Source organism: Ranitomeya imitator, chromosome 2 (genome assembly GCF_032444005.1).
Source record: "Ranitomeya imitator isolate aRanImi1 chromosome 2, aRanImi1.pri, whole genome shotgun sequence".
Classification (NCBI taxonomy): Eukaryota; Metazoa; Chordata; class Amphibia; order Anura; family Dendrobatidae; genus Ranitomeya; species Ranitomeya imitator.
The window spans coordinates 532,493,430-532,518,401 of record NC_091283.1 but is presented as its reverse complement, the minus strand read 5'-3'; positions in this window follow the sequence as shown (position 1 = coordinate 532,518,401).

The following is a 24,972-nucleotide window of genomic DNA, read 5'->3' as shown; positions in this document are numbered from 1 at the left end:
CGTGATGTTTAGCTCCTTCAAGCCAATGTCGCCACTCCTCGAATGCCCATTTCATGGCCAACAACTCTCGATTGCCAACATCATAATTGCGCTCAGCAGGCGAGAATTTTCTAGAAAAGAAGGCACATGGTTTCATCACCGAGCCATCAGAACTTCTTTGCGACAAAACAGCCCCTGCTCCAATCTCAGAAGCATCAACCTCGACCTGAAACGGAAGCGAAACATCTGACTGGCACAGCACAGGGGCAGAAGAAAAACGACGCTTCAACTCCTGAAAAGCCTCTACAGCCGCAGAGGACCAATTGACCACATCAGCACCTTTCTTGGTCAAATCAGTCAACGGTTTAGAAACACTAGAAAAATTAGCGATGAAGCGACGGTAAAAATTAGCAAAGCCCAGGAACTTCTGTAGGCTCTTCACAGATGTCAGCTGAGTCCAATCACAAATGGCCTGGACCTTAACAGGGTCCATCTCGATAGTAGAAGGGGAAAAAATGAAACCCAAAAATGAAACTTTCTGAACTCCAAAGAGACACTTAGACCCCTTCACAAACAAGGAATTAACACGAAGAACCTGGAACACCATTCTGACCTGCTTCACATGAGACTCCCAATCATCCGAAAAGACCAAAATGTCATCCAAATATACAATCATGAATCTATCCAGGTACTCTCGGAAGATGTCATGCATAAAGGACTGAAACACAGATGGAGCATTAGAAAGCCCGAATGGCATAACCAGGTACTCAAAATGGCCCTCGGGCGTATTAAATGCTGTTTTCCATTCATCGCCCTGTTTAATTCGCACCAGATTATACGCCCCTCGAAGATCTATCTTGGTGAACCAACTAGCCCCTTTAATTCGAGCAAACAGATCAGACATCAGCGGCAAAGGATACTGAAATTTGACTGTGATCTTATTAAGAAGGCGGTAATCAATACAAGGTCTTAAAGAGCCATCCTTCTTGGCCACAAAAAAGAACCCTGCTCCCAATGGTGACGACTAGGGTTGAGCGACCTTGACCTTTTTAGAGTCGAGCCGTGTTTCGCGAAACCCGACTATCTTAAAAGTCGAGTCGAGTGGAATCGGCCGATTATCTCGAAAAGTCGGGTATCGACCGAAACACGAAACCCAATGCAAGTCAATGGGGGAGCATAGTCGGCAGTGAGTGGAGGCCAGGAAAACACCTACACTGCCCATTTTAATGGCAAAAACATCCATTCTTGTTACAGAAGCTTGTCAATCGTAATTTAGCTTATAATAATTGGAAGGCATTTGAAATTGGGGGTCATTTGGCTAAATTTGTGGGGGTAGGGCTGGTTCAAGTAATTAGTGGGCCCAGTAAATCTGGACCACGTCACGGCAGTGGAGCAGGGAGAGGTAAGTATTTCAACTTTGCAAGTGCTGTGATCCTGAGCAAGCAGGGGGGGCCCACTCGTTGGCATTGGCACTGGCACAGGGCCCCTCAAAGTACAGCGGTGTGTTTGCACGGCGGGGGCGCCTCCCACCGGCAGCAACACTTTTGCGTACTATGAGAGGCCCTGTGCCAGTGACGTCGCCAACTAGTATTCCTCCCCCCACCTGATGAAGGAACCTGCACTTTCATCTGCACCTTCCTCTTTGTCCCCGTGTAAGGTGGTATGGTATGTGGGAAGAGGAACCTGACTTTCAGCAGGGTCACAATCTTGCTGTGTAGCGTGCATGGGGAATGTTGCGTTATGGGTCAATGTACCAGCAGACTCATCTATCACTGGCTGGGCAATGGGCAGGATGAGGAGGAAACACAGATATAGGCCCAAAGAATAAAGTGGGCTAAATGCAGTTCAAAATAGGTAACACAGGACTAACCAGGGGGCATTGCAGTGGAGGACAACTGGAATGAGAGGCTGACACAGAGAGTAGGCCCAAATCAGTAAGTAATCGAAATGCAGTTCAAAATTGGCAACAGTAGTAAACAGGCGGCACAGCTTTGTTCAGTGGAGGAGAACAGCAAGGAGTGGCAGACACCGATAGTAGGCCCCAACCCAACTAGTATGCCAAATGCAGTCTAACATTAACAACTACTTAACGAGAGCCTGAAAATGGAATTTCAGGACAGGAAACCAGGAGAACAGCAAGGAGCGGCAGACACTGTTAGTAGGCCCCAAACCAACTAGTACGCCAAATGCAGTTGTTCCATTTAACCACTATTTAACAAGAGCCTGAAGATAGAAGCTCAGGAAAGGCAACCTGGAGAACACCTTGGAGCGGAAGACACCGTCTCTACAACCCAGACCCAACTTGTAGGCCTAATGCAGTGTTGTTTCAACAACTACTTAACGAGAGCTAGAAGATCGAAGCTATGGAGAGGCAACCTGGAGAACACCTTGGAGCGGAAGACACCGTCTCTATGACCCAGACCCAACTTGTAGGCATAATGTAGTGTTGTTTCAACAACTACTTAACACGAGCATGAAGACTGAAGCAATGGAGAGGCAACCTGGAGAACACCTTGGAGCGGAGGACACCGTCTCTACAACCCAGACCCAACTTGTAGGCCTAATGCAGTGTAGTTTTCAACAACTACTAAACAAGAGTAGGAAGATCGAAGCAATGTGGACGAAACCTGGGGAACACCTTAGAGTGGAACACACCGTCTCAACACCCCATACCCAATTTGTAGGCCTAATGCAGTGTAGTTTGCAACAACTACTAAACGAGAGTCGGAAGACCAAAGCAATGGCGAGGAAACCTGGGGAACACCTTGGAGTGGGACACACCGTCTCTACACCCCATACCCAATTTGTAGGCCTAATGCAGTGTAGTTTCCAACAACTACTAAACAAGAGTCGGAAGACCGAAGCAATGGCGAGGAAACCTGGGGAACACCTTGGAGTGGGACACACCGTCTCTACACCCCGAACCAAATTTGTAGGCCTAATGCAGTGTAGTTTGCAACAACTACTAAACGAGAGTCGGAAGACCGAAGCAATGGCGAGGAAACCTGGGGAACACCTTGGAGTGGGACACACCGTCTCTACACCCCATACCAAATTTGTAGGCCTAATGCAGTGTAGTTTGCAACAACTACTAAACGAGAGTCGGAAGACCGAAGCAATGGCGAGGAAACCTGGGGAACACCTTGGAGTGGGACACACCGTCTCTCTACACCCCATACCCAATTTGTAGGCCTAATGCAGTGTAGTTTTCAACAACTACTAAACGAGAGTAGGAAGATCGAAGCAATGTGGACGAAACCTGGGGAACACCTTGGAGTGTAACACACCGTCTCTCTACACCCCATACCCAATTTGTAGGCCTAATGCAGTGTAGTTTGCAACAACTACTAAACGAGAGTAGGAAGATCGAAGCAATGGAGAGGAAACCTGGGGCACACCTTGGGGCGGCAGACACCGTTAGTAGGCCCTACCAAAGTAGTAGCCCCAATGCAGTTTTAAAATTCCTAGAGGCTGAAAACAAGACTATTGACGCTCTGCTTTTTTCAAAGGAGGACAGCTGTATTGAGTGGCGCAGACAGACACAGGTAGTAGGCCTTAAACCAAAAATGTGGCTCAGTGTAGTTTAAAAAAGGTTACAGTGGTACACAGGCAGCATTGCTCTGGGCAGTGGAGGACAATTTCAATAGTGGACCGCAGACAGACTTTGTACGCCTACTATTAAAAAAAGGATGCTCTATGCAATTAAAAATAGGTTCCAGGGGTCCACGGGCAGCAATGGTGTGGTCAGTGGACGAGTATTGGAAGGAGGGATCGCAGACAGGCGTAGTAGGCCTAACATAACAAAATTAGGTTGTAGGCACTTTAAAATTGGTTCCAGGGGTACACGTGCAGCAGTGGTGTGGTCAGCGGAGGACAATTTGAATTAGGGACTGCAGACAGACTTTGTAGGCTGTCCCCTGTGGACCATGCATCCAACACATTAACCCAGTGCACCGTAATGGACACGTAACTTTTTGTGGACATGCCTACTGGTCCATGCGTCTCTTGTCAGGTGCACCTTTCTACTGTTTGATTGCCTGAGTGCTATGACAATGCAGACTTTTTCATGCCGGTGGAGGGCTGGGATGGCTTTTCTGGCAAAAGAAATGTCGACTGGGTAGCTTGAACCATGGTACAGCGTAGTTCATCTGGGCTTTCTAAATATAAAACAAAGGAAAAAAGGAGGCTCCATGCACTTTCAGCTGGGTTCCAGGGGTACACGGCCAGCATTGGTCTGGTCAGTGGAGAACTATTGGAAGGAAGGACCGCAGACAGGCTTCAAAGGCCTAACATAAAAAAAATGGGCTGTAGGCACTTTTAAATAGGTTCCAGGGGTACACGGGCAGCAGTGGTCTGGTCAGTGGAGGAGTAGTAGAAAGAAGGGACCGCAGACAGGCTTCGAAGGCCTAACATAAAAAAATTGGGCTGTAAGCACTTTTAAATAGGTTCCAGGGGTACACGGGCAGCAGTGGTCTGGTCAGTGGAGGAGTAGTAGAAAGAAGGGACCGCAGACAGGCTTCGAAGGCCTAACATAAAAAAATTGGGCTGTAGGCACTTTTAAATAGGTTCCAGGGGTACACGGGCAGCAGTGGTCTGGTCAGTGGAGGAGTAGTAGAAAGAACGGACCGCAGACAGGCTTCGAAGGCCTAACATAATAAAATTGGGCTGTAGGCACTTTATAATTAGTTCCAGAGGTACACGGGCAGCAGTGGTCTGGTCAGTGGAGGAGTAGTAGAAAGAACGGACCGCAGACAGGCTTCGAAGGCCTAACATAATAAAATTGGGCTGTAGGCACTTAATAATTGGTTCCCGGGGTACACTGGCAGCAGTGGTCTGGTCAGTGCAGGAGTAGTAGAAAGAACGGACCGCAGACAGGCTTCGAAGGCCTAACATAATAAAATTGGGCTGTAGGCACTTTATAATTGGTTCCAGGGGTACACGGGCAGCAGTAGACAGGTCAGTGGAGGCCTAGTGGAAGGAGGGACCACAGACAGGCTTCGAAGGCCTAACATAATAAATTAGGGCTGTAGGCACTTTAATATTGGTTCCAGGGGAACACGGGCAGCAGTAGACTGGTCAGTGGAGGCCTAGTGGAAGGAGGGACCGCAGACAGGCTTCGAAGGCCTAACATAATAAATTAGGGCTGTAGGCACTTTAACATTGGTTCCAGGGGTACACGGGCAGCAGTGGTCTGGTCAGTGGAGGCCTAGTGGAAGGAGGGACCGCAGACAGGCTTCGAAGGCCTAACATATTAAAATTGGGCTGTAGGCACTTTATAATTGGTTCCAGGGGTACATGGGCAGCAGTGGTCTGGTCAGTGGAGGAGTAGTAGAAAGAACGGACCGCAGACAGGCTTCGAAGGCCTAACATAATAAAATTGGGCTGTAGGCACTTTATAATTGGTTCCAGGGGTACACGGGCAGCAGTAGACAGGTCAGTGGAGGCCTAGTGGAAGGAGGGACCGCAGACAGGCTTCGAAGGCCTAACATAATAAATTAGGGCTGTGGGCACTTTAACATTGGTTCCAGGGGTACACGGGTAGCAGTAGACTGGTCAGTGGATGCCTAGTGGAAGGAGGGACCGCAGACACGCTTCGAAGGCCTAACATAATAAATTAGGGCTGTGGGCACTTTAACATTGGTTCCAGGGGTACACGGGTAGCAGTAGACTGGTCAGTGGAGGCCTAGTGGAAGGAGAGACCGCAGACAGGCTTCGAAGGCCTAACATAATAAATTAGGGCTGTAGGCACTTTAACATTGGTTCCAGGGGAACACGGGCAGCAGTAGACTGGTCAGTGGAGGCCTAGTGGAAGGAGAGACCGCAGACAGGCTTCGAAGGCCTAACATAATAAATTAGGGCTGTAGGCACTTTAACATTGGTTCCAGGGGAACACGGGCAGCAGTAGACAGGTCAGTGGAGGCCTAGTGGAAGGAGGGACCGCAGACAGGCTTCGAAGGCCTAACATAATAAAATTGGGCTGTAGGCACTTTGAATTCTCTTGCAGGGGTACACAGGCAGTGGGCACCATTGGTGTTGTCAGCGGCGGCCGATTGTAATGAGTGTCTGCCAGTTAGTAGTCCCAAAAAATCAATACATGTTAATGTCTCGCATTACAACAAAAAGAAAAACCAAAAGGGTGCAATCATTAGGTACAGGGTTGGGCTCCTCTGCGTAGTTTCAGACCTAGTAATTTTGCACAAAGTATTTACTTGGGTAAATATAGGACACTGCCCCTGACTATATTAAGTACCATCATACATGTCAACACAATGGTATTGTCAGTGGCAGTAATTTACGGATGTCAGCGCATAGAATAAACATAGGTGTAACTGTGAGAGATAATTGTGCAAGTGGTAGAGCAATGTTTGAGCTGGGGGTGGGTGAACTCTCTTGTGGCCGGCGGTACATGCCCAGGGCCCCTCATGTTACAACAGTGTGTCTGACGTTGGGTGCCAGAGACACTTTATTGTACTATGAGGGACCCAGTGGCAGTGCCGTAGACCAAAAGCGGGCACACCCACCTCTTCAGACAAACAGCACTCTCACGGGTGCTTGCGCCAAGTGGCGATACCACGGCCCCGTGTGGGGAGTTTGGCCATTTAGGGAGGTGTAAACATGTCGTATGCTGGACAATCAGCTGCTGCAAATTATGAGATTGGTAAAGTCATTCAGAGTAGTCCACAGGCAATACCTTTTCATAGGAAAGACCACCACGCGATGTTTAGCTCCTTCAAGCCAATGTCGCCACTCCTCGAATGCCCATTTCATGGCCAACAACTCTCGATTGCCAACATCATAATTGCGCTCAGCAGGCGAGAATTTTCTAGAAAAGAAGGCACATGGTTTCATCACCGAGCCATCAGAACTTCTTTGCGACAAAACAGCCCCTGCTCCAATCTCAGAAGCATCAACCTCGACCTGAAACGGAAGCGAAACATCTGACTGGCACAGCACAGGGGCAGAAGAAAAACGACGCTTCAACTCCTGAAAAGCCTCTACAGCCGCAGAGGACCAATTGACCACATCAGCACCTTTCTTGGTCAAATCAGTCAACGGTTTAGAAACACTAGAAAAATTAGCGATGAAGCGACGGTAAAAATTAGCAAAGCCCAGGAACTTCTGTAGGCTCTTCACAGATGTCAGCTGAGTCCAATCACAAATGGCCTGGACCTTAACAGGGTCCATCTCGATAGTAGAAGGGGAAAAAATGAAACCCAAAAATGAAACTTTCTGAACTCCAAAGAGACACTTAGACCCCTTCACAAACAAGGAATTAACACGAAGAACCTGGAACACCATTCTGACCTGCTTCACATGAGACTCCCAATCATCCGAAAAGACCAAAATGTCATCCAAATATACAATCATGAATCTATCCAGGTACTCTCGGAAGATGTCATGCATAAAGGACTGAAACACAGATGGAGCATTAGAAAGCCCGAATGGCATAACCAGGTACTCAAAATGGCCCTCGGGCGTATTAAATGCTGTTTTCCATTCATCGCCCTGTTTAATTCGCACCAGATTATACGCCCCTCGAAGATCTATCTTGGTGAACCAACTAGCCCCTTTAATTCGAGCAAACAGATCAGACATCAGCGGCAAAGGATACTGAAATTTGACTGTGATCTTATTAAGAAGGCGGTAATCAATACAAGGTCTTAAAGAGCCATCCTTCTTGGCCACAAAAAAGAACCCTGCTCCCAATGGTGACGACTAGGGTTGAGCGACCTTGACCTTTTTAGAGTCGAGCCGTGTTTCGCGAAACCCGACTATCTTAAAAGTCGAGTCGAGTGGAATCGGCCGATTATCTCGAAAAGTCGGGTATCGACCGAAACACGAAACCCAATGCAAGTCAATGGGGGAGCATAGTCGGCAGTGAGTGGAGGCCAGGAAAACACCTACACTGCCCATTTTAATGGCAAAAACATCCATTCTTGTTACAGAAGCTTGTCAATCGTAATTTAGCTTATAATAATTGGAAGGCATTTGAAATTGGGGGTCATTTGGCTAAATTTGTGGGGGTAGGGCTGGTTCAAGTAATTAGTGGGCCCAGTAAATCTGGACCACGTCACGGCAGTGGAGCAGGGAGAGGTAAGTATTTCAACTTTGCAAGTGCTGTGATCCTGAGCAAGCAGGGGGGGCCCACTCGTTGGCATTGGCACTGGCACAGGGCCCCTCAAAGTACAGCGGTGTGTTTGCACGGCGGGGGCGCCTCCCACCGGCAGCAACACTTTTGCGTACTATGAGAGGCCCTGTGCCAGTGACGTCGCCAACTAGTATTCCTCCCCCCACCTGATGAAGGAACCTGCACTTTCATCTGCACCTTCCTCTTTGTCCCCGTGTAAGGTGGTATGGTATGTGGGAAGAGGAACCTGACTTTCAGCAGGGTCACAATCTTGCTGTGTAGCGTGCATGGGGAATGTTGCGTTATGGGTCAATGTACCAGCAGACTCATCTATCACTGGCTGGGCAATGGGCAGGATGAGGAGGAAACACAGATATAGGCCCAAAGAATAAAGTGGGCTAAATGCAGTTCAAAATAGGTAACACAGGACTAACCAGGGGGCATTGCAGTGGAGGACAACTGGAATGAGAGGCTGACACAGAGAGTAGGCCCAAATCAGTAAGTAATCGAAATGCAGTTCAAAATTGGCAACAGTAGTAAACAGGCGGCACAGCTTTGTTCAGTGGAGGAGAACAGCAAGGAGTGGCAGACACCGATAGTAGGCCCCAACCCAACTAGTATGCCAAATGCAGTCTAACATTAACAACTACTTAACGAGAGCCTGAAAATGGAATTTCAGGACAGGAAACCAGGAGAACAGCAAGGAGCGGCAGACACTGTTAGTAGGCCCCAAACCAACTAGTACGCCAAATGCAGATGTTCCATTTAACCACTATTTAACAAGAGCCTGAAGATAGAAGCTCAGGAAAGGCAACCTGGAGAACACCTTGGAGCGGAAGACACCGTCTCTACAACCCAGACCCAACTTGTAGGCCTAATGCAGTGTTGTTTCAACAACTACTTAACGAGAGCTAGAAGATCGAAGCTATGGAGAGGCAACCTGGAGAACACCTTGGAGCGGAAGACACCGTCTCTATGACCCAGACCCAACTTGTAGGCATAATGTAGTGTTGTTTCAACAACTACTTAACACGAGCATGAAGATTGAAGCAATGGAGAGGCAACCTGGAGAACACCTTGGAGCGGAGGACACCGTCTCTACAACCCAGACCCAACTTGTAGGCCTAATGCAGTGTAGTTTTCAACAACTACTAAACAAGAGTAGGAAGATCGAAGCAATGTGGACGAAACCTGGGGAACACCTTGGAGTGGAACACACCGTCTCAACACCCCATACCCAATTTGTAGGCCTAATGCAGTGTAGTTTGCAACAACTACTAAACGAGAGTCGGAAGACCAAAGCAATGGCGAGGAAACCTGGGGAACACCTTGGAGTGGGACACACCGTCTCTACACCCCATACCCAATTTGTAGGCCTAATGCAGTGTAGTTTCCAACAACTACTAAACAAGAGTCGGAAGACCGAAGCAATGGCGAGGAAACCTGGGGAACACCTTGGAGTGGGACACACCGTCTCTACACCCCGAACCAAATTTGTAGGCCTAATGCAGTGTAGTTTGCAACAACTACTAAACGAGAGTCGGAAGACCGAAGCAATGGCGAGGAAACCTGGGGAACACCTTGGAGTGGGACACACCGTCTCTACACCCCATACCAAATTTGTAGGCCTAATGCAGTGTAGTTTGCAACAACTACTAAACGAGAGTCGGAAGACCGAAGCAATGGCGAGGAAACCTGGGGAACACCTTGGAGTGGGACACACCGTCTCTCTACACCCCATACCCAATTTGTAGGCCTAATGCAGTGTAGTTTTCAACAACTACTAAACGAGAGTAGGAAGATCGAAGCAATGTGGACGAAACCTGGGGAACACCTTGGAGTGTAACACACCGTCTCTCTACACCCCATACCCAATTTGTAGGCCTAATGCAGTGTAGTTTGCAACAACTACTAAACGAGAGTAGGAAGATCGAAGCAATGGAGAGGAAACCTGGGGCACACCTTGGGGCGGCAGACACCGTTAGTAGGCCCTACCAAAGTAGTAGCCCCAATGCAGTTTTAAAATTCCTAGAGGCTGAAAACAAGACTATTGACGCTCTGCTTTTTTCAAAGGAGGACAGCTGTATTGAGTGGCGCAGACAGACACAGGTAGTAGGCCTTAAACCAAAAATGTGGCTCAGTGCAGTTTAAAAAAGGTTACAGTGGTACACAGGCAGCATTGCTCTGGGCAGTGGAGGACAATTTCAATAGTGGACCGCAGACAGACTTTGTACGCCTACTATTAAAAAAAGGATGCTCTATGCAATTAAAAATAGGTTCCAGGGGTCCACGGGCAGCAATGGTGTGGTCAGTGGACGAGTATTGGAAGGAGGGATCGCAGACAGGCGTAGTAGGCCTAACATAACAAAATTAGGTTGTAGGCACTTTAAAATTGGTTCCAGGGGTACACGTGCAGCAGTGGTGTGGTCAGTGGAGGACAATTTGAATTAGGGACTGCAGACAGACTTTGTAGGCTGTCCCCTGTGGACCATGCATCCAACACATTAACCCAGTGCGCCGTAATGGACACGTAACTTTTTGTGGACATGCCTACTGGTCCATGCGTCTCTTGTCAGGTGCACCTTTCTACTGTTTGATTGCCTGAGTGCTATGACAATGCAGACTTTTTCATGCCGGTGGAGGGCTGGGATGGCTTTTCTGGCAAAAGAAATGTCGACTGGGTAGCTTGAACCATGGTACAGCGTAGTTCATCTGGGCTTTCTAAATATAAAACAAAGGAAAAAAGGAGGCTCCATGCACTTTCAGCTGGTTTCCAGGGGTACACGGCCAGCATTGGTCTGGTCAGTGGAGAACTATTGGAAGGAAGGACCGCAGACAGGCTTCGAAGGCCTAACATAAAAAAATTGGGCTGTAGGCACTTTTAAATAGGTTCCAGGGGTACACGGGCAGCAGTGGTCTGGTCAGTGGAGGAGTAGTAGAAAGAAGGGACCGCAGACAGGCTTCGAAGGCCTAACATAAAAAAATTGGGCTGTAAGCACTTTTAAATAGGTTCCAGGGGTACACGGGCAGCAGTGGTCTGGTCAGTGGAGGAGTAGTAGAAAGAAGGGACCGCAGACAGGCTTCAAAGGCCTAACATAAAAAAATTGGGCTGTAGGCACTTTTAAATAGGTTCCAGGGGTACACGGGCAGCAGTGGTCTGGTCAGTGGAGGAGTAGTAGAAAGAACGGACCGCAGACAGGCTTCGAAGGCCTAACATAATAAAATTGGGCTGTAGGCACTTTATAATTAGTTCCAGGGGTACACGGGCAGCAGTGGTCTGGTCAGTGGAGGAGTAGTAGAAAGAACGGACCGCAGACAGGCTTCGAAGGCCTAACATAATAAAATTGGGCTGTAGGCACTTAATAATTGGTTCCCGGGGTACACTGGCAGCAGTGGTCTGGTCAGTGGAGGAGTAGTAGAAAGAACGGACCGCAGACAGGCTTCGAAGGCCTAACATAATAAAATTGGGCTGTAGGCACTTTATAATTGGTTCCAGGGGTACACGGGCAGCAGTAGACAGGTCAGTGGAGGCCTAGTGGAAGGAGGGACCGCAGACAGGCTTCGAAGGCCTAACATAATAAATTAGGGCTGTAGGCACTTTAATATTGGTTCAAGGGGAACACGGGCAGCAGTAGACTGGTCAGTGGAGGCCTAGTGGAAGGAGGGACCGCAGACAGGCTTCGAAGGCCTAACATAATAAATTAGGGCTGTAGGCACTTTAACATTGGTTCCAGGGGTACACGGGCAGCAGTGGTCTGGTCAGTGGAGGCCTAGTGGAAGGAGGGACCGCAGACAGGCTTCGAAGGCCTAACATATTAAAATTGGGCTGTAGGCACTTTATAATTGGTTCCAGGGGTACACGGGCAGCAGTGGTCTGGTCAGTGGAGGAGTAGTAGAAAGAACGGACCGCAGACAGGCTTCGAAGGCCTAACATAATAAAATTGGGCTGTAGGCACTTTATAATTGGTTCCAGGGGTACACGGGCAGCAGTAGACAGGTCAGTGGAGGCCTAGTGGAAGGAGGGACCGCAGACAGGCTTCGAAGGCCTAACATAATAAATTAGGGCTGTGGGCACTTTAACATTGGTTCCAGGGGTACACGGGTAGCAGTAGACTGGTCAGTGGAGGCCTAGTGGAAGGAGGGACCGCAGACAGGCTTCGAAGGCCTAACATAATAAATTAGGGCTGTGGGCACTTTAACATTGGTTCCAGGGGTACACGGGTAGCAGTAGACTGGTCAGTGGAGGCCTAGTGGAAGGAGAGACCGCAGACAGGCTTCGAAGGCCTAACATAATAAATTAGGGCTGTAGGCACTTTAACATTGGTTCCAGGGGAACACGGGCAACAGTAGACTGGTCAGTGGAGGCCTAGTGGAAGGAGGGACCGCAGACAGGCTTCGAAGGCCTAACATAATAAATTAGGGCTGTAGGCACTTTAACATTGGTTCCAGGGGAACACGGGCAGCAGTAGACAGGTCAGTGGAGGCCTAGTGGAAGGAGGGACCGCAGACAGGCTTCGAAGGCCTAACATAATAAAATTGGGCTGTAGGCACTTTGAATTCTCTTGCAGGGGTACACAGGCAGTGGGCACCATTGGTGTTGTCAGCGGCGGCCGACTGTAATGAGTGTCTGCCAGTTAGTAGTCCCAAAAAATCAATACATGTTAATGTCTCGCATTACAACAAAAAGAAAAACCAAAAGGGTGCAATCATTAGGTACAGGGTTGGGTTCCTCTGCGTAGTTTCAGACCTAGTAATTTTGCACAAAGTATTTACAGTGGGGCAAAAAAGTATTTAGTCAGTCAGCAATAGTGCAAGTTCCACCACTTAAAAAGATGAGAGGCGTCTGTAATTTACATCATAGGTAGACCTCAACTATGGGAGACAAACTGAGAAAAAAAAATCCAGAAAATCACATTGTCTGTTTTTTTAACAATTTATTTGCATATTATGGTGGAAAATAAGTATTTGGTCAGAAACAAACAATCAAGATTTCTGGCTCTCACAGACCTGTAACTTCTTCTTTAAGAGTCTCCTCTTTCCTCCACTCATTACCTGTAGTAATGGCACCTGTTTAAACTTGTTATCAGTATAAAAAGACACCTGTGCACACCCTCAAACAGTCTGACTCCAAACTCCACTATGGTGAAGACCAAAGAGCTGTCAAAGGACACCAGAAACAAAATTGTAGCCCTGCACCAGGCTGGGAAGACTGAATCTGCAATAGCCAACCAGCTTGGAGTGAAGAAATCAACAGTGGGAGCAATAATTAGAAAATGGAAGACATACAAGACCACTGATAATCTCCCTCGATCTGGGGCTCCACGCAAAATCCCACCCCGTGGGGTCAGAATGATCACAAGAACGGTGAGCAAAAATCCCAGAACCACGCGGGGGGACCTAGTGAATGAACTGCAGAGAGCTAGGACCAATGTAACAAGGCCTACCATAAGTAACACACTACGCCACCATGGACTCAGATCCTGCAGTGCCAGACGTGTCCCACTGCTTAAGCCAGTACATGTCCGGGCCCGTCTGAAGTTTGCTAGAGAGCATTTGGATGATCCAGAGGAGTTTTGGGAGAATGTCCTATGGTCTGATGAAACCAAACTGGAACTGTTTGGTAGAAACACAACTTGTCGTGTTTGGAGGAAAAAGAATACTGAGTTGCATCCATCAAACACCATACCTACTGTAAAGCATGGTGGTGGAAACATCATGCTTTGGGGCTGTTTCTCTGCAAAGGGGCCAGGACGACTGATGCGGGTACATGAAAGAATGAATGGGGCCATGTATCGTGAGATTTTGAGTGCAAACCTCCTTCCATCAGCAAGGGCATTGAAGATGAAACGTGGCTGGGTCTTTCAACATGACAACGATCCAAAGCACACCGCCAGGGCAACGAAGGAGTGGCTTCGTAAGAAGCATTTCAAGGTCCTGGAGTGGCCTAGCCAGTCTCCAGATCTCAACCCTATAGAAAACCTTTGGAGGAAGTTGAAAGTCCGTGCTGCCAAGCGAAAAGCCAAAAACATCACTGCTCTAGAGGAGATCTGCATGGAGGAATGGGCCAACATACCAACAACAGTGTGTGGCAACCTTGTGAAGACTTACAGAAAACGTTTGACCTCTGTCATTGCCAACAAAGGATATATTACAAAGTATTGAGATGAAATTTTGTTTCTGACCAAATACTTATTTTCCACCATAATATGCAAATAAATTGTTAAAAAAAACAGACAATGTGATTTTCTGGATTTTTTTTCTCAGTTTGTCTCCCATAGTTGAGGTCTACCTATGATGTAAATTACAGACGCCTCTCATCTTTTTAAGTGGTGGAACTTGCACTATTGCTGACTGACTAAATACTTTTTTGCCCCACTGTACTTGGGTAAATATAGGACACTGCCCCTGACTATATTAAGTACCATCATACATGTCAACACAATGGTATTGTCAGTGGCAGTAATTTACGGATGTCAGCGCATAGAATAAACATAGGTGTAACTGTGAGAGATAATTGTGCAAGTGGTAGAGCAATGTTTGAGCTGGGGGTGGGTGAACTCTCTTGTGGCCGGCGGTACATGCCCAGGGCCCCTCATGTTACAACAGTGTGTCTGACGTTGGGTGCCAGAGACACTTTATTGTACTATGAGGGACCCAGTGGCAGTGCCGTAGACCAAAAGCGGGCACACCCACCTCTTCAGACAAACAGCACTCTCACGGGTGCTTGCGCCAAGTGGCGATACCACGGCCCCGTGTGGGGAGTTTGGCCATTTAGGGAGGTGTAAACATGTCGTATGCTGGACAATCAGCTGCTGCAAATTATGAGATTGGTAAAGTCATTCAGAGTAGTCCACAGGCAATACATTTTCATAGGAAAGCTAGGTGTCGGCCGGGCAAGGTGGGGCAAAAGAATTCGAAATCCAGTTGTGGTTCATTTTAATGAAGGTTAGATCATCAACATTTTGGGTGGCCAGACGAGTCCTTTTTTCGGTTAATATTGAACCTGCAGCACTGAATACTCTTTCTGATAGGACACTAGCTGCCGGGCAAGCAAGCTCCTGCAATGCATATTCTGCCAATTCTGGCCAGGTGTCTAATTTGGATGCCCAGTAATCAAATGGGAATGACGGTTGAGGTAGAACATCGATAAGTGATGAAAAATAGTTAGTAACCATACTGGACAAATGTTGTCTCCTGTCACTTTGAATTGATGCAGCAGTACCTGTCCTGTGTGCGGTCATAGCAAAATCACTCCACAACCTGGTCAGAAAACCCCTCTGTCCAACGCCACTTCTGATTTCTGCACCTCTAACACTTCTGTTCTGCTGCCCCCTGCTGCTCGTGTGAGAACGATCAGGGGCGCTGTGTGCTGGGAATGCCTGAAGCAAACGGTCAACAAGAGTTGATTGTTTGGTTGCTAATATTAGTTCCAAGTTCTCATGTGGCATAATATTTTGCAATTTGCCTTTATAGCGAGGATCAAGGAGGCAGGCCAACCAGTAATCGTCATCGTTCATCATTTTAGTAATGCGTGTGTCCCTTTTGAGGATACGTAAGGCATAATCCGCCATGTGGGCCAAGGTTCCAGTTGTCAAATCTGCGGTTGTGCTGGGTTGAGGGGCTGTTTCAGGCAAATCTAAGTCACTTGTGTCCCTCAAAAAACCAGAACCCGGCTTTGCCACGCCACCAATTTCCAGTGGCCCCGGAAAAGCTTCCTCATTAAAAATATACTCATCCCCATCATCCTCCTCGTCCTCCTCCTCTTCGCCCGCTACCTCGTCCTGTACACTGCCCTGACCAGACAATGGCTGACTGTCATCAAGGCTTTCCTCTTCCTGTGCTGCAGACGCCTGATTTTTTATGTGCGTCAAACTTTGCATCAGCAGACGCATTAGGGGGATGCTCATGCTTATTATGGCGTTGTCTGCACTAACCAGCCCTGTGCATTCCTCAAAACACTGAAGGACTTGACACATGTCTTGTATCTTCGACCACTGCTCACCTGACAACTCCATGTCTGCCATCCTACTGCCTGCCCGTGTATGCGTATCCTCCCACAAAAACATTACAGCCCGCCTCTGTTCGCACAGTCTCTGAAGCATGTGCAGTGTTGAGTTCCACCTTGTTGCCAAGGGAGATGGCAGCCATGAAATTCCTTCCGTTATCACTCACTACCTTGCCTGCCTCAAGATCTACTGTGCCCAGCCACGACTGCGTTTCTTGTTGCAAGAACTCGGACAGAACTTCCGCGGTGTGTCTGTTGTCGCCCAAACACTTCATAGCCAATACAGCCTGCTGACGCTTGCCAGTAGCTGCCCCATAATGGGACAACTGGTGTGCAACAGTGGCAGCTGCGGATGGAGTGATTGGGCGACTGCGATCTGTGGACGAGCTCTCGCTTCTGCAGGAGGACGAGGAGGAGGAGGAGGGGGTGCGAACGCCTACAGCCAACTGTTTCCTAGACCGTGGGCTAGGTAGAATTGTCCCGAAATTGCTGTCCCCTGTGGACCCTGCATCCACCACATTCACCCAGTGTGCCGTGATGGACACGTAACGTCCCTGGCCATGCCTACTGGTCCATGCATCTGTTGTCAGGTGCACCTTTGTACTGACAGATTGCCTGAGTGCATGGACGATGCGCTCTTTAACATGCTGGTGGAGGGCTGGGATGGCTTTTCTGGAAAAAAAGTGTCGACTGGGTAGCTCGTAGCGTGGTACAGCGTAGTCCATCAGGGCTTTGAAAGCTTCACTTTCAACTAACCGGTAGGGCATCATCTCTAACGAGATTAGTCTAGCTATGTGGGCGTTCAAACCCTGTGTACGCGGATGCGAGGATAAGTACTTCCTTTTTCTAACCAGAGTCTCATGTAGGGTGAGCTGGACTGGAGAGCTGGAGATCGTGGAACTAGCGGGTGTGCCGGTGGACATGGAAGACTGAGAGATTGTTGGAGACGGTATTGTTTCCGCCTGTGCCCTAGATGCAGTGTTTCCTACTACGAAACTGGTGATTCCCTGACCCTGACTGCTTTGGCCTGGCAAAGAAACCTGCACAGATACTGCAGGTGGTGCGGAAAATGGTGGCCTTACAGTGACGGCAGGGATGTAGCATTGGTGAGTAGCTTCATTGGCCGAGGGTGCTACAACCTTAAGGGACGTTTGGTAGTTAGTCCAGGCTTGCAAATGCATGGTGGTTAAATGTCTATGCATGCAACTTGTATTCAGACTTTTCAGATTCTGACCTCTGCTTAAGGTAGTTGAACATTTTTGACAGATGACTTTGTGCGGATCAATTAGATGTTGTTTAAAAAAATGCCAGACTGCACTCTTTCGAGCCTCGGATCCCTTTTCAGGCATTGCCGACTGAGCTTTAACCGGATGGACACGCTGTCCTCCAACAGTTTTTGGCTTTGCCACGCGTTTTGTCCCATCTACGGGCCCGGCAGATGGAACCTGTTGCGATGTTGATGCCTGCTGCGGCCCCTCCTCCTCCGCTTCAGAACTACTGCCGCCTGCACCCTGTTCCCCCAATGGCTGCCAATCGGGGTCAACAACTGGGTCATCTATAACCTCCTCTTCTAGCTCGTGCGCAACTTCGTCTGTGTCACCGTGTAAGTCGGTGGTAGAGCGGTCGTGACGGGGCAACATAGTCTCATCAGGGTCTGATTCTGGATCAGTACCCTGCGAGGGCAATGTTGTGGTCTGAGTCAAAGGACCAGCATAGTAGTCTGGCTGTGGCTGTGCATCAGTGCACTCCATGTCAGATTCAACTTGTAATGGGCATGGCCTGTTAACTGCTTCACTTTCTAAGCCAGGGACGGTATGTGTAAAGAGCTCCATGGAGTAACCCGTTGTGTCACCTGCTGCATCCTTCTCTGTTGTTGTTTTTGCTGAAGAGGACAAGGAAGCGACTTGTCCCTGACCGTGAACATCCACTAACGACGCGCTGCTTTTACATTTACCAGTTTCAAAAGAGGAGGCAAAAGAGCTAGAGGCTGAGTCAGCAAGGTAAGCCAAAACTTGCTCTTGCTGCTCCGGCTTTAAAAGCGGTTTTCCTACTCCCAGAAAAGGGAGCGTTCGAGGCCTTCTGTAGCCAGACGACGAACCTGGCTCCACAGCTCCAGGCTTAGGTGCAATATTTTTTTTCCCACGACCACCTGATGCTCCACTACCACTACCATCATTACCAGCTGACAATGAACGCCCACGGCCACGACCTCTTCCACCAGACTTCCTCATTGTTTTAAAAACGTTACCAAAGTAACGGTATTTGTTGCTGTCAAACAACTTACACGGTGAGCTATAACTTCAGTATGATTTAGATATCCCTTTACAGGTGGGTGAGACCGCAAGGAAAATCAGGCACAATGTTACACACTCTGTTTTCGGTGGCACCAAATGAGAGAGATGCCACACACGCAGGACTGTCACTCAAGCAGAAATGTCAATATTGATCTCCCACTTTTTTTTTTTGATTTGTTCAGGGAGAATTTAGAAACCAAATACAAAAAAAAAATAGGCTTTCTATGGCCCACTATTCGAGAGAGAGAGATGGCACACCCAGGAGTCAAGACTGGCACACAAGCAGAAAGGGCAATATTAATCTCCCACTGATTTTTTTTTTTTTTTTTTTCAGGGAGAATTTAGAAACACAATAAAAAAAAAAAAAGGCTTTCTATGGCCCACTATTTGAGAAAGAGAGATGGCACACCCAGGAGTCAGGAGTGGCACACAAGCAGAAAGGGCAATATTAATCTCCCACTGATTTCTTTTTGATTTTTTCAGGGAGAATTTAGAAACACAATAAAAAAAAAATAGGCTTTCTATGGCCCAGTGCCCACTATTTGAGAGAGAGAGATGGCACAGCCAGGAGTCAAGACTGGCACGCAAGCAGAAAGGGCAATATTAATGTCCCACTGATTTTTTTTTTATTTTTTCAGGGAGACTTTAGAAACAAAATAAAATAAAATGATTTTTTCAGGAAGAATTTAGAAACCAAATAAAATAAAATGATTTTTTCAGGGAGAATTTAGAAACCAAATAAAAAAAAAAGCCTTTCTATGGCCCAGTGCCCACTATTTGAGAGAGAGAGATGGCACACCCAGGAGTCAAGACTGGCACACAAGCAGAAAGGGCAATATTAATCTCCCACTGATTTTTTTTTTTTTTTTTTCAGGGAGAATTTAGAAACCCAATAAAAAAAAATAGGCTTTCTATGGCCCACTAGTTGAGAGAGAGAGATGGCACACCCAGGAGTCAGGAGTGGCACACAAGCAGAAAGGGCAATATTAATCTCCCACTGATTTTTTTTTTTCAGGGAGACTTTAGAAACAAAATAAAATAAAATGATTTTTTCAGGATGAATTTAGAAACCAAATAAAATAAAATGATTTTTTCAGGGAGAATTTAGAAACCAAATAAAAAAAAATAGCCTTTCTATGGCCCAGTGCCCACTATTTGAGAGAGAGAGATGGCACACCCAGGAGTCAAGACTGGCACACAAGCAGAAAGGGCAATATTAATCTCCCACTGATTTTTTTTTTTTTCAGGGAGACTTTAGAAACAAAATAAAATAAAATGATTTTTTCAGGAAGAATTTAGAAACCAAATAAAATAAAATGATTTTTTCAGGGAGAATTTAGAAACCAAATAAAAAAAAAATAGCCTTTCTATGGCCCAGTGCCCACTATTTGAGAGAGAGAGATGGCACACCCAGGAGTCAAGACTGGCACACAAGCAGAAAGGGCAATATTAATCTCCCACTGATTTTTTTTCTTTTTTCAAGGAGAATTTAGAAACACAATAAAAAAAAATAGGCTTTCTATGGCCCACTATTTGAGAGAGAGAGATGGCACACCCAGGAGTCAGGAGTGGCACACAAGCAGAAAGGGCAATATTAATCTCCCACTGATTTCTTTTTGATTTTTTCAGGGAGAATTTAGAAACACAATTAAAAAAAAATAGGCTTTCTATGGCCCACTATTTGAGAGAGAGAGATGGCATACCCAGGAGTCAAGACTGGCACACAAGCAGAAAGGGCAATAATAATCTCCCACTGATTTTTTTTTTTTTCAGGGAGACTTTAGAAACAAAATAAAATAAAATGATTTTTTCAGGAAGAATTTAGAAACCAAATAAAATAAAATGATTTTTTCAGGGAGAATTTAGAAACCAAATAAAAAAAAAATAGCCTTTCTATGGCCCAGTGCCCACTATTTGAGAGAGAGATATGGCACACCCAGGTGTCAAGACTGGCACACAAGCAGAAAGGGCAATATTAATCTCCCACTGATTTCTTTTTGATTTTTTCAGGGAGAATTTAGAAACACAATAAAAAAAAAATAGGCTTTCTATGGCCCAGTGCCCACTATTTGAGAGAGAGAGATGGCACACCCAGGAGTCAAGACTGGCACACAAGCAGAAAGGGCAATATTAATCTCCGACTGATTTTTTTTTTTTCAGGGAGACTTTAGAAACAAAATAAAATAAAATGATTTTTTCAGGAAGAATTTTGAAACCAAATAAGATAAAATGATTTTTTCAGGGAGAATTTAGAAACCAAATTAAAAAAAATAGCCTTTCTATGGCCCAGTGCCCACTATTTGAGAGAGAGAGATGGCACACCCAGGAGTCAAGACTGGCACACAAGCAGAAAGGGCAATATTAATCTCCCACTGATTTCTTTTTGATTTTTTCAGGGAGAATTTAGAAACACAATAAAAAAAAAAAAAAGCTTTCTATGGCCCAGTGCCCACTATTTGAGAGAGAGAGATGGCACACCCAGGAGTCAAGACTGGCACACAACCAGAAAGGGCAATATTAATCTCCCACTGATTTTTTTTTTTGTTTCAGGGAGACTTTAGAAACAAAATAAAATAAAATGATTTTTTCAGGAAGAATTTAGAAACCAAATAAAATAAAATGATTTTTTCAGGGAGAATTTAGAAACCAAATTAAAAAAAATAGCCTTTCTATGGCCCAGTGCCCACTATTTGAGAGAGAGAGATGGCACACCCAGGAGTCAAGACTGGCACACAAGCAGAAAGGGCAATATTAATCTCCCACTGATTTCTTTTTGATTTTTTCAGGGAGAATTTAGAAACACAATAAAAAAAATAGGCTTTCTATGGCCCAGTGCCCACTATTTGAGAGAGAGAGATGGCACACCCAGGAGTCAAGACTGGCACACAAGCAGAAAGGGCAATATTAATCTCCCACTGATTTTTTTTTTATTTTTTCAGGGAGAATTTTGAAACACAACAAAAAAAAAAAAAAGGCTTTCTATAGCCCACTATTTGAGAGAGAGAGATGGCACACCCAGGAGTCAGGAGTGGCACACAAGCAGAAAGGGCAATATTAATCTCCCACTGATTTCTTTTTTTATTTTTTCAAGGAGAATTTAGAAACACAATAAAAAAAATGGCTTTCTATGGCCCACTATTTGAGAGAGAGAGATGGCACACCCAGGAGTCAGGAGTGGCACACAAGCAGAAAGGGCAATATTAATCTCCCACTGATTTATTTTTGATTTTTTCAGGGAGAATTTAGAAACACAATAAAAAAAAATAGGCTTTCTATGGCCCACTATTTGAGAGAGAGAGATGGCACACCCAGGAGTCAAGACTGGCACACAAGCAGAAAGGGCAATATTAATCTCCCACTGATTTTTTTTTTCAGGGAGACTTTAGAAACAAAATAAAATAAAATGATTTTTTCAGGAAGAATTTAGAAACCAAATAAAATAAAATGATTTTTTCAGGGAGAATTTAGAAACCAAATAAAAAAAATAGCCTTTCTATTGCCCAGTGCCCACTATTTGAGAGAGAGATATGGCACACCCAGGTGTCAAGACTGGCACACAAGCAGAAAGGGCAATATTAATCTCCCACTGATTTTTTTTTTATTTTTTCAGGGAGAATTTAGAAGCACAATAAAAAAAAATAGGCTTTCTATGGCCTACTATTTGAGAGAGATTGCACACACAGGAGTCAAGAGTGGCACACAAGCAGAAAGGGCAATATTAATCTCCCACTGATTTCTTTTTGATTTTTTCAGGGAGAATTTAGAAACACAATAAAAAAAAAAAAATAGGCTTTCTATGGCCCAGTGCCCACTATTTGAGAGAGAGATGGCACACCCAGGAGTCAAGACTGGCACACAAGCAGAAAGGGCAATATTAATCTCCCACTGATTTTTTTTTTGTTTCAGGGAGACTTTAGAAACCAAATTAAAAAAAAATTGCCTTTCTATGGCCCAGTGCCCACTATTTGAGAGAGAGAGATGGCACACCCAGGAGTCAGGAGTGGCACACAAGCAGAAAGGGCAATATTAATCTCCCACTGATTTCTTTTTTATTTTTTCAGGGAGAATTTAGAAACACAATAAAAAAAAAATAGGCTTTCTATGGCCCAGTGCCCACTATTTGAAAGAGAGAGATGGCACACCCAGGAGTCAGGAGTGGCACACAAGCAGAAAGGGCAATATTAATCTCCCACTGATTTCTTTTTGATTTTTTCAGGGAGAATTTAGAAACACAATATAAAAAAAAAAAGCCTTTCTATGGCCCAGTGCCCACTATTTGAGAGAGAGAGATGGCACACCCAGGAGTCAAGACTGGCACACAAGCAGAAAGGGCAATATTAATCTCCCACTGATTTTTTTTTTATTTTTTCAGGGAGAATTTAGAAACACAACAAAAAAAAAAATAGGCTTTCTATAGCCCACTATTTGAGAGAGAGAGATGGCACACCCAGGAGTCAGGAGTGGCACACAAGCAGAAAGGGCAATATTAATCTCCCACTGATTTCTTTTTGATTTTTTCAGGGAGAATTTAGAAACACAATAAAAAAAAAATAGGCTTTCTATGGCCCAGTGCCCACTATTTGAGAGAGAGAGATGGCACAGCCAGGAGTCAAGACTGGCACGCAAGCAGAAAGGGCAATATTAATGTCCCACTGATTTTTTTTTTATTTTTTCAGGGAGACTTTAGAAACAAAATAAAATAAAATGATTTTTTCAGGAAGAATTTAGAAACCAAATAAAATAAAATGATTTTTTCAGGGAGAATTTAGAAACCAAATAAAAAAAAAAGCCTTTCTATGGCCCAGTGCCCACTATTTGAGAGAGAGAGATGGCACACCCAGGAGTCAAGACTGGCACACAAGCAGAAAGGGCAATATTAATCTCCCACTGATTTTTTTTTTTTTTTTTTCAGGGAGAATTTAGAAACCCAATAAAAAAAAATAGGCTTTCTATGGCCCACTAGTTGAGAGAGAGAGATGGCACACCCAGGAGTCAGGAGTGGCACACAAGCAGAAAGGGCAATATTAATCTCCCACTGATTTTTTTTTTTCAGGGAGACTTTAGAGACAAAATAAAATAAAATGATTTTTTCAGGAAGAATTTAGAAACCAAATAAAATAAAATGATTTTTTCAGGGAGAATTTAGAAACCAAATAAAAAAAATAGCCTTTCTATGGCCCAGTGCCCACTATTTGAGAGAGAGAGATGGCACACCCAGGAGTCAAGACTGGCACACAAGCAGAAAGGGCAATATTAATCTCCCACTGATTTTTTTTTTTTTCAGGGAGACTTTAGAAACAAAATAAAATAAAATGATTTTTTCAGGAAGAATTTAGAAACCAAATAAAATAAAATGATTTTTTCAGGGAGAATTTAGAAACCAAATAAAAAAAAAATAGCCTTTCTATGGCCCAGTGCCCACTATTTGAGAGAGAGAGATGGCACACCCAGGAGTCAAGACTGGCACACAAGCAGAAAGGGCAATATTAATCTCCCACTGATTTTTTTTCTTTTTTCAAGGAGAATTTAGAAACACAATAAAAAAAAATAGGCTTTCTATGGCCCACTATTTGAGAGAGAGAGATGGCACACCCAGGAGTCAGGAGTGGCACACAAGCAGAAAGGGCAATATTAATCTCCCACTGATTTCTTTTTGATTTTTTCAGGGAGAATTTAGAAACACAATAAAAAAAAAATAGGCTTTCTATGGCCCACTATTTGAGAGAGAGAGATGGCATACCCAGGAGTCAAGACTGGCACACAAGCAGAAAGGGCAATAATAATCTCCCACTGATTTTTTTTTTTTTCAGGGAGACTTTAGAAACAAAATAAAATAAAATGATTTTTTCAGGAAGAATTTAGAAACCAAATAAAATAAAATGATTTTTTCAGGGAGAATTTAGAAACCAAATAAAAAAAAAATAGCCTTTCTATGGCCCAGTGCCCACTATTTGAGAGAGAGATATGGCACACCCAGGTGTCAAGACTGGCACACAAGCAGAAAGGGCAATATTAATCTCCCACTGATTTCTTTTTGATTTTTTCAGGGAGAATTTAGAAACACAATAAAAAAAAAATAGGCTTTCTATGGCCCAGTGCCCACTATTTGAGAGAGAGAGATGGCACACCCAGGAGTCAAGACTGGCACACAAGCAGAAAGGGCAATATTAATCTCCGACTGATTTTTTTTTTTTCAGGGAGACTTTAGAAACAAAATAAAATAAAATGATTTTTTCAGGAAGAATTTTGAAACCAAATAAGATAAAATGATTTTTTCAGGGAGAATTTAGAAACCAAATTAAAAAAAATAGCCTTTCTATGGCCCAGTGCCCACTATTTGAGAGAGAGAGATGGCACACCCAGGAGTCAAGACTGGCACACAAGCAGAAAGGGCAATATTAATCTCCCACTGATTTCTTTTTGATTTTTTCAGGGAGAATTTAGAAACACAATAAAAAAAAAAAAAAGCTTTCTATGGCCCAGTGCCCACTATTTGAGAGAGAGAGATGGCACACCCAGGAGTCAAGACTGGCACACAACCAGAAAGGGCAATATTAATCTCCCAC